At 32.3% G+C, this 11,256-nt stretch overlaps 1 pseudogene; it reads right to left on the bottom strand.

Annotated features, from left to right (window-relative positions):
* Window positions 1–9,496: 9,496 nt before the first annotated feature.
* On the bottom strand, window positions 9,497–10,432 carry LOC107545862 (mitochondrial coenzyme A transporter SLC25A16 pseudogene; annotated as a pseudogene).
* Between the last annotated feature and the right edge of the window lie 824 nt (window positions 10,433–11,256).

The following is an 11,256-nucleotide window of genomic DNA, read 5'->3' as shown; positions in this document are numbered from 1 at the left end:
CTTGCAGGCTACTTTAAGGGCTAAATATTTTTTTACTACACTACAAAGGAATTTCTGGTTATTACAGTCTAGCAAAAAATTTGAGATTTAAACTCCTTTAGGGAGTAATTATTTGTGAGTAATAAATCAAGGTTGGAAAAGCCCTGGTAAAACGGACTAGAATTGGACATTAATACTAATATACATGGAATTTGGGCATATCGTATCTGTTAATTTGAAAGTGAAAGTAACTTATATAACAAAATATCATTTAATCCATATATAATACTAAAACCATCAATAATAGTGCAAATATTAACCCCAGATTAGATTAAACAAAATATGATAGAAGAGAAAAACAAAATATGTAAAAGTTATTTTACATATAAGCTATTCAAAAAAAATCGTAACTTTTTTTCAAAAGTTGATATAAGTTAAATAATGATGTGAATACTCGAAAACTAGTCAATGATGCAAGTCAATTAAGCATGTATATCTACAAAACACACTGACTATAAGAACATAGATTATTACAATATATATTTCTTGCCTGGATTAGTATATTTTAAGAGATTACACCTGGGTGTCAGGAGCCTTTATGATGGATGCTCTTTGATCTCTAAATCTTTAGAATGAAAAGGATTTGGACGCTGTCCTCAGCGACAGCAGCAAGCTGCCGTCTTATGTGATATCCCTTTGATATTTGACCTCTTTTTAGTTCTATGAATTCAGATTTTTTTGTTGAGGGAGGTGTCATAAATTAATATTCAGTGGACAATGTTATTGTCTTAAATTGCAGATGAAACTATTTTAAAATATTTTTAAATATTGAATACTTTATTTGGTCTCAAATGATCAAAACTCCAAACTCCAATATTTGTCTTTTTCACATTGGCCGTATAGTCTGCCTAGTAATAGTATAATAGTTTTCTGTCAAAATTCCATTTTTGTCACAATTGTAGGCAATATTTTCATTACATCTGACACTGGCAAGTGCAAGCAAAGAATTAATGTTATTAAGGAAAGGTAGTGACTATTTTCTATAGATATCAGGGCATAAAACACGCTTTAATAGAGGTCATTAAAATGCTGATTCCTAGAAATCAATAACCACAAAAACCTTAACTAAATTGTTGTTTTAATTCTGATAGGAAATTATTTTAATTATAATTTTATGAGGTACCACCACTTAACTTGATTAATGTTATAAACATATTAAAATTCCCTGAGATTCATTTTTATTTGTGCATATTAAATATAATATATGTAAAATAAATAACATTTTGCTATTTTTCTTGTCCTTGAAATAGAATGTGTATATTTTATAGGCTTTTTATTCTGGTACATTTAAATATTTTCATATTATTTCATACAACATAGAAATGAATGTATTTAATATTGTGGAATTGACTTAAGTTACTAAAATTTAAGGGTCATTTACTTATTAAATACAAGGTCACAATATTATGGCGTCCTCTTAGTTTATGACATATTTCATCAGCTTTTCTAGGTGCAGATTGATCTGTACCCTCTTCCTGCCATTGAGATTGTCAGATATATAGTTTTATTAGGATTGACCTGTCAACCATGAGATGTTGTCTGCTACAACCCTGGAAAATAAAAATAGTTTGTATTTTTTCAGAGCTCCAATATGTGCTCAGGCAGAACTCCTCGTATGTATGCTCCATTATAACGAATCCCTAAATAGCCATTCATTTTAGTTTAAGGCCACGACTCCTAAATTAAAATGAATGTTTGTGATGCCTCATATTTGGCAGGTGAGTAGAAATGTGGTTAAATGTAAAAAGACTTCCTCTAGAATCTAAGAAGCTATATATCACTATAAATAACTCTATTATAAAAGTTCCATTGTGAGAATAATTACCCCCATAATATAGAATATATTTTTTCTCTTTTCTCTTATTAGAAGTTGTCTAGACCTTGTAGAAATCATTGTTTGTATTTGATGAGAAATTCTCTAGTTCTCATGTTTCCAAGCTTACTGATGCATTGCTTTCCTGCTAAGGAAATTAGTTAATAGATATTGTTATCATATGAAAGTAATAATGCTAGACATGGTGAGACTAAATAATTAAAGTGATAAATGAAGCAGAATCTCTTTTTATGGAGTTCAGAACCTAATAAATATGTATTTCCCCAAGCCTTCTTAAATCTATCTTGTAAGAACTGATCTTTAAAATGTTTGTCCCATGTAATGATTAGCATCAAACAAGGGTATCCTGGTGTTTTTCAAGGGCTAAACCTGAAGGCTATTACCTTGTCCTATCTTTTACTGTATTTTCTAATTCCTTCCTGATGTCTTTAACATCCAGTTTCTTTCTATAGTCACCTATGCACAAAATTGCACACACCCGGCCTATACCTTGCACAGCTCGTCTTCCTTTACTTTCATTTTTACTGAGCAGCCAGGTGGTGTCCGGTCCTCCAGCGTTCATAGTCCCCAAATGAGCATCATCTCTGGTCTTCACCCCACCCTTACCTTTTTGTTGGCGTTCTAAAAGGGATAACAGCAATGTCACAAAAGAGGATAGGACACTTAAAGACATTTTATTAAAAATCATTCTCCCCTAATGATTTATATGAATTTTCAGGAACCCTATGAGAGCTATAAAATACTTTATACTTAAAAGAATATGTTACTAAAAGTTTTTTCTCCAAATTCAACAGTCCCATTTCTTTTTTTTCTTTTATACTTTAATGTGCTTTGGGTAGGAGTCCTTTCTCAGGGTGACTCTGGAAGGTTGCAGAGTTAGGGCATCATCAGGGAAGGTCAGGCTATTCTTGTCGTATTTAAAAAGAGGTAATGGCTGAGCAACACGAGCTTATTGTGCATTTACTGTCTAAAATAATTGTGTCTTACTTACAGAAATGTGAGATGTAGTAGTCATGATGTACCTTCTACCTGTTTTTCCAGCTTCTTATTTTGCTGCCTTTTCCTACCCTCTACCCAGCCTTATACATGCATTTGCCTTCTTGGGTTATCATGTTATTAACACTTCCCCAGAGGCATCATGAAATTTCACTTCACACAGCATATATATTTATTTTGTCAGGAGCTTTTCTTATTTTTTTTCAGTTTAAGGACCTTCTATTTAGGCTGTAGGCTTAGTTCAGAAGGCCTTTTTTATTTGTAAAAAAGCTTTGTTGTTACAGCTTCCACCTTAATGCACACCTATTATGGTGATTTTATTTATATCTGTTTAATTAATTTATCTGGCTCTTATGCTGTATGGAAGCTCCTTGAAGGCTGAAATTGTGTTTTATTTAATAATCTATCCTCACTTAACAGAAATTGTATATAAGTCGCTCAGTAGTATTCAATCACCAGTAACTGACTGACTAAAAACTGAATCGTTGGTAGTTCCCATAAGTATGTTCCAATAGGGTGGAAGACAAGAATGATGTTTTTTTAAAAATGACTATCTTGGAGGCGGTGGAAAGATGGAAGAGCAGTAAAATCCTGTGCTCACCTTCTCCCAAGGACACACCAAAACTACAACCAATACCACGGAAATACTAAGGATAATAAGTGAATATGACAAATAATTATACACCACGAATTGGACAACTTAGAAGAAATGAGTAAATTCCTAGAATCACAATCATCCAAGAGAGAATCAGAAATAAATGGAAAATCTAAACAGACTGATTACTACAAATAAAATTGAATCACTTGTCAAAAAACTTACAACAAACAAAAGCTTAAAATCATATGGCTTCACAAATGAATTCTACCAAATAGTTAGGAAGAATTAATACCTATAGTTCTTAAGCTATGCCAAATAATTGAAGAGAAAGAAACAGTTCCAAACAAATTCTACAAAGCCAGCATTACACTGATAACAAAACCAGACAAGGACACTACAAAAAAATAAAATTACAGCCTAATATCCCTGATGAACATAGATGAAAATTCTCAACAAAATATTAGCAAACCAAATTCAACATTACATTGAAACAATCATACAGCATAATCAAGTAGGATTTATTCCAGGTATGCAAGGATGGTTCAGTAACCACAAATACACTACGTTAGTAAAACAAGAAATAAAAATCATATGATCATCACAATAGATCAAGAAAAAGCATTTGACAAAATACAACATCCATTTATAATAAAAACTCTCAACAAAGGGAGACTACAGGGAACATAACAAAATAAAGGCCATATCTGACAAACTCACAACTAGGATCATTCTCAATGGTGAAAAAGTTAAAATATTTTCCCCTAGGATTAGAAATAAGACAGAATGCCCACTTACCATTTTTATTTAACATAGTATTGGAAGTCCTAGCCACAGAAATCAGAATAATATAAATAAGTAAAATGATTCCAAAGTGGGCAAGAAGAAGTAAAACTGTTATTATTTGCATGTGATATGATACTATATATAGGAAATACTAAAGGCTCCACCAAAAATTTATTAAAACTAATAAATGAATTCAGTAAAGTTGCAGGATACAGAATTAATATACAGAATATTAATACAGAACTGTAATTGAAAAAAATTTAAAAAAGGAAGAGATAGTCACCCCTTTAAAAATATTAAGTCAAGTCCTGAGTCACTAGTTAAATCTTCAAATTCTTCTAAGATTCATTCAGGTCAGTCAAATGTGTAAAGGTGTTGCATTCTGTATAAAATAGTGTTTAGGGCTTTGTTAAAGTAGAGTATAAGCCCGTCTTAAAAGCATTGATATTAAGAAACAAATAAATACAATCCCACAAACTTTAAAAAAAAAAAAGTGTTTGCATTGGCCAAATCAAATCAAACTTCTGGCTCAGCAAACTAAGAGGTAAGGTTCCCTGTTGATCTCTGCTAGACCAAAAGCAAGGATTCTTATCCATAACTTATAACTTACTCTCAACTTGTGCCATTTATTCTCCTTGGAATTCCTAATTCCTAGTTCTGAACACTCACTTCCCTACATGATTATCATCACAGTTAAAGAAAATTAACAGGTTTTTTGAGTTATAATTAATATACAAAAAACTGCACATATTTAATGTACACAGTTTGATAAGTTCGGATATATGCAGAAACTCATAACACTATAACCACAATCAAGGTATTAGGCATATCTATTACCTCTAAAAGTTTCTTTATGTTTCTTTGTTGTTTTTTAAATTTGGGGTTTTTTTGTTTTGTTTGTGGTAATAGATATGAGATCCACTAGCTTCACAAATGCTTAAGTGCACAATATGGTATTGTTAACTACAGGAACAATGTTGTAGAGCAGATCTCTAGAGCTTATTTATATTACATGACTGAAATGCTATACCCACTGGACAACAGCTGCTCATCTCTTCACTCCCAGCCCTAGGCAACCGTGATTCTCCATTCTGTTCTATAAAATTGACTATTTTAGATATCTCATGTAAGTAGAGTCCTGCAGGACTTGTCCTTTTATGAGTGGCCTATTTGCTTATCATAATGTCCTTCAAATTCATTCATGTTGTCACAAATGGCAAGATGTTTTTCATTTTTAAAGACTGAATAATATATCATGGTAGTAATATACCACATTTTCTTTATTCATTCATCCATCAGTGGACCCTTATGTTGTTCCCATGTCTTGGCTATTATGAATAATGCTGCAATGAACATGGAAAGGCAAATATCCTTTTTGAGATCCTGATTTCCATTCTTTTGGATATATACCCAGAGTGAGATTGTTGGAATATATGATAGTCCTATTTTTAACATTTTGTGGAACCTCCATACTTCTTTGTTTTCCACAGCAGCTACACATTTCACATACCTACCAGCAATGTACAAGGTTCCAATTTCTTCAGACCCTATTAACTCCTGTTATCTTTTTTTTCTGATAATAGCCAACCTAGCAGTTGTGAGGTGATAACTCATTATGGTTTTGATTTGTATTTCTCTGGTAATTAGTGATTTTAACCATCTTTTTATGTACCTGTCAGCCAGTTGTGTTTTTTTTGGAGAATTATCTATTCAGGTCCTTTGCTTATGTTTTTAATCTGTCTCTTTGTTTTTAAGGTTTTTTTTTGTTTTTGTTTTTGTTTTTTTGTTATTAAGTTGCAGGAATTTCTCATAATTTTTTTGTATATTAATCCCTTATCAGCCATATAATTTGCAAATGTTTTCTCTTATTTGTAGGTTGCTTTTTCACTCTGCTGATTGTTTTCTGAAATCACATAATCATTTCAATAGATACAGAAAAAGCATTTGACAAAATCCAACACACTTTCATGATAACAATGCTCAACAAACAAAATAAAAAGAATGTACCTCAATGTAATACTGGATATATATGACAAGTCTACAACTAATACCATTCTCAATGATGGAAATTGAAAGTTTTTTCTGTAAGACCAAGAAAATGACAGGGTTGCTCATTCTCACCATTTCTCTTCAACATAAAATAGTAATGAAAGTTATAACCAGAGCAATTGGGAGAGAAAACGAAATAAAAGGCATCTAAATCAGAAAGTAAGAAGTACAGCTATCTCTGCAACAGATGACATGATCTTATATGTAGTAATTCTTAAAGATTTTGGGGGGAAAATGTTAAAACTAATATTCAATGAAGTTGCAGTATATAAAATTAGCAAATAAAAAATGGTTGCACTTGTGTACACTAACAATGAACTAGTCCCCCAAAATTAGAAAACAACCCCATTTATAATAGCATCAGAAATAATAAAATATGTAGAAATAAATTTAACCAAATTGGTGAAAGATTTGTATATGGAAAACTACAAAATATTGATGAAAGAAATAAAAGAAGACACAAAAAGTTGAAAAGACCCCTCATGTTCATGGGTCAGAAAACAATATTGTAAAATGTCCATACTACCCAAAGCTATCTACAGATTCAATGTTATCCCCATTAAAATCCCAATGACATTTTGTGAAGAAAGAGAGAAAAAAATCCTAAAATTTATATTGAACTACAAAGGACCCAGAATTGCTGAATTGATCTTGAGAACAAACAACAAATCTGGAGGCATCACACTTTCATAATTCAAAGTGTATTACAAAGCTTTGGTAACTAAAACACTGACACTGGAATAAACATAGACCCATAGATCAGTGGAACAGAATACAGAGTCCAGAAATATACCCAAGCATGTACGGTTAACTGACCTTTGACAAGGTTGCCAAAAATACACAATGGAGAAAAGAAAGTTTATTCAACAAATGATGTTGGAAAAACTGGATTTCCGTGTGCAAAAAAATGAAATTATAGTCTTTTTACACCTTACACAAAAATCAATTCAAGATGGATTAAAAACTCAAACATAAGACCTGGAACTATAAAAATACTAGAATAAAACATAGAAGAAAATTTTCTTGATATTGTTCTTATCAATTATTTCTTGGCTATGACAACAAAAGCACAGAAAACAAAAGCAAAAATAGACAAATGGGATTATTTAAAACTAAAAAGCTTCTGCAGAGTAAAGGAAGCAATCATCTCTCTCAACTTTAAATACTTCCTTCTGAATTGTTAGCCTTTTCACCTCAATATTCCGGTATAGCTTGGCTTGCAAATTTCACTTTAGCTTTATAAGTGTGAAAATTAATTCCTGTTAGCCCTAGGCCATCAAAAGACCTCCATCTGTATGAACCAGTCTCTCCACAGTCATCATGAGAGAGAAGGAGAGAACACAAATATTTGGAGTCAAGGCAAAATGTGAAGTTACCAGAAAAACGTTATTTTAAAAATTCAGGAGATTTTCTTTCACAGGTTCTAAGTCAGCAAACACAAGGTAAGGTCAGACTTCAGGATGATTCTTTCACAAAGAGTTATACAAAACATTCTCTATGTTGGATAACACTGTAAATTATTTATTTTTTATATTTCTACCTAATTTGCTCCATATCAGGGAAACCCCTGATGTTTTGCTCATAAGTTAGTATCACGTCAACTGACAACTATTTGATAACATATAACATTTGGACGAAGATACCATAATATTGCCTTAAATGAAATACAGTAATACTGATATTTAGCTTTGAAAACCGTTTCTTAAGCAGACCTTCATACTGGCTTCATTGAATATAAGAATTGATATTGGCAATGCATCTCTAACTTGAAAAGCAAAGTAGTTTTCATGAAGTTATTTCTTGTATCAAGTTACATCAAGGAACTAAGAGAATGGCCTCAAGTCACTTCTTTAAAAAATTATTTGCAGTCCTTTTATTGATAACATGACTGATTACTTATTGTATACATTTAAGTTATCTTGATATTTGATAATAATGTTTAGCTGTGGTATAATCCAAAAATGAAACTATACAAAATAGTTAAAGAAACACATGTATCTCTACCTGCATGTACACTTATAAATCATACAAAGATACATATTTATTTTAAAATAAAGGCTTTGGAAAATGAGACCAGTTCATCTAATTTTTACCAACATGTAACAAGGAACTTTTTATGTAAAAATTGAGACAGAAATATCACTTTTAATTTAGTTTTCTATTGTCTTAAAAATAACATCAATTTTACAAGTCACTATTTCTAAGGACAAAACTATAACTGTTTCTCTCTTATTTTTTTGTCATGCTTATAATAAAACATAGTACTCTAAACACAATAAATGGAATTCTTACATTTTAAGCCATTTTAATATAAAGAATAGTAATTCAAATAATTTTTACATTGTTACTTAAGTTTATAGTGCACTAACATTATATTACTTGGAAGAACTAGTTGATGCATCATGACAATACTTTAGGACTGATCTTTGACATTCACATCTATATTAATGGACATTTCACAATCCACTTAAGTAAATTTTTTAGTATGCACCAAATCATCTAACAAAACAAATCTATAATGCTAATCTGTTTTGAGAGCAGAGAGTATTTACTATTACTGCCTTGGGAAATTCATTGACTTTTAAAAATATTTAAATTAGTCGTAGTACCTGGTAATAACATTTGAACAATACCTAAAAATTCTTCATTTAGTGTTGAGTCTCTACATGACCACTTTTTAAGCACAACATTTATTTTTAAAAAAGAGAAAGAGAAAGTGTTTGTCCTTTTATCCAGTGGAACAGAATTTTAAGGAGAGAAATAATAAGAATAATATTTCATTGCTGGCTCCTAAACTACAAAGCCTATTTGTCATAATAATAATAACCAATGTTAGAACCTTTGAAAATCATGATTATAATTAGAAGCTTGAAACAGCATGATAAAGCTAAGAGCAACCACTTGAATCCCATTTTAAGTTAGTTATACTTCAAATGACACTTTTAAATGGTTTCAAATAACATAACTGATTAACCAGCATCAATCTAAGAATTTTTTTCAATGTTCTGCTGTGTAACTTTTGGTATCAAAAAGTACAGCAAGCACTTTGACTTGTGATGAATAAAAAAAATCAAGTACTAAAATACCAGTGATCCCTGTAATAGGATAAATATCCTTTTTCAAGTAATGTTCTCCCTAAAATTAAAGTAACATTTTATTTCTCTCTCTGAGAGTTTATTAAGGAAAGGAAATCACTTTTATTTTTCGTTGAGGTGAAAAGACTGCCTCATATGTTCCTGTGTTGCAAAAGCCACTGCTTGAGATGGAATGCAGCAAATGCACCATGATATAATCCTTTTCAAATTCCGTAGTGTCCATGGACACACTTCATAGTCTTCATAGCCCACTTGGTAAGGCACTGTTCAAATTCTGGAAGAACAGTTCCTAATTGCATTCGCCTGAGAGTTATATCCAATGGGTAGGATATTGCCTGTGCTGTTGTTCCAGCAATAACACCACAAAGTAAGTTTATGTGAGTTTTCAAAACTGAGACATTAGGATTGTCTGATGAAGGTCTACCAAGAAGGGTGGGAGTACTGGGAAAGCCCAACACTCTTTAAGGTACCAAAAGAAAAAATGAAACACCTGCATATGGAGCCTATCCTAATGTAGTAGGCATCAGGCCTCTGTAACATCCAAGGGAACTGCCTTCCTTTGCATAAATTGTTTTGAATGCTTGAATAATTCCTGTGTAAGTGTGTTCCTCTTTCATCCAGAATGTTAGGCCTACTCTAACCATGTCAAGAGCGTAAATACAGACAACTGCTGTTATACCTGCCATGGATCCAGCTGTTAATCTGTGCACACGACCAGAAATTCCCAGCTTTGTGGTAAGTAATGTTTTACAATGCTCAAACACCATAAACTGGATTGCACCATCAATCATTCGAATCATCAATGCCTTTTATACAATCTAAAGTATCCCTCCTTTTGGGGAACAGCACTCAATGCAGAAAATACTCCTAAATGTTTGTGATGGTGATGGTGAACTTGTAATAAAAGCTTTCCTCAAAACAAAACAGCAACTGTTGATTTAGCACAGCACCTGCAATACCTCTGGCCAGGAAGGAGCGCAACCAGTATAAGTCCCCTCTTGGTGGGCCATGGGCTCTCTGGCTCCTGCCTCCTGCCATATCGTGGGAGGGCATCGAGGGAGGGGGCTCGGTGCTGCCAGGGCCACAGCCAATGCCACCGCCTTCAGGACCAGGGCCCCATCAGGAGCTTTAGTGGCCAATGTACAATCCAAAGGCTGGGGCCATGGCATTGCTGGTGCTGACAGGGCACAGAAAGCATCGCTGGAGGGGTGGAGACTCCAATCACTTCTCAATTACAGCAGTTCTTTTGTACATCAAGATCATTTGATCAAAGTGAAAAATTTCTAATGTCATTATTGAATAATTAATCCCAGGATGTTAAGGATGAATAGACTCTCTATTCTTCAAGTAATTCATAAAGTCCATATTTTTATGTGAAAATCAAAGAGTCTCGCCACCTCTTTAACCTAGATAATGATTATTCCATTTTAATAACAGAGTTGGGACCAAATTAACAGTTAATGGTGTAAATATAAAAATTGATTTTAAATAGTTCTTTTTCTGTGATTCTAGAATGCAACAAAATACTCCTATTCTTTCCTATTTTTAGTCATCTAATTAAATTCCTTAAATTAAAATTAAATGAAGCATAAAACTGAGCCATATAGTAGGCAGATAAATAAAATGTGGGTGCTTCGTGTATTTTCTATTTTTCTATTATAAATGCAATACATTCACTCTTTAGTAGATGCTTTTGGATATTTCAGCTTTGTATAGTGGAATTATTAATATTTATGTATTTTTCCAAATATTACTCACCATCGTAATGAAGGTTGATGACTACATTTTCATTTTCATACATTTTGGGGAAAAACCCCCAATGTTTTGAGGTGGTATGACATATGCACATAATAATTTGTGTT

The sequence above is a fragment of the Miniopterus natalensis genome, chromosome 2 (assembly GCF_054644295.1).
Source record: "Miniopterus natalensis isolate mMinNat1 chromosome 2, mMinNat1.hap1, whole genome shotgun sequence".
NCBI classification, from domain to species: domain Eukaryota; kingdom Metazoa; phylum Chordata; class Mammalia; order Chiroptera; family Miniopteridae; genus Miniopterus; species Miniopterus natalensis.
Note: the sequence above shows the minus strand (reverse complement) of the source record. Positions and strands in the feature narration are given on the sequence as shown.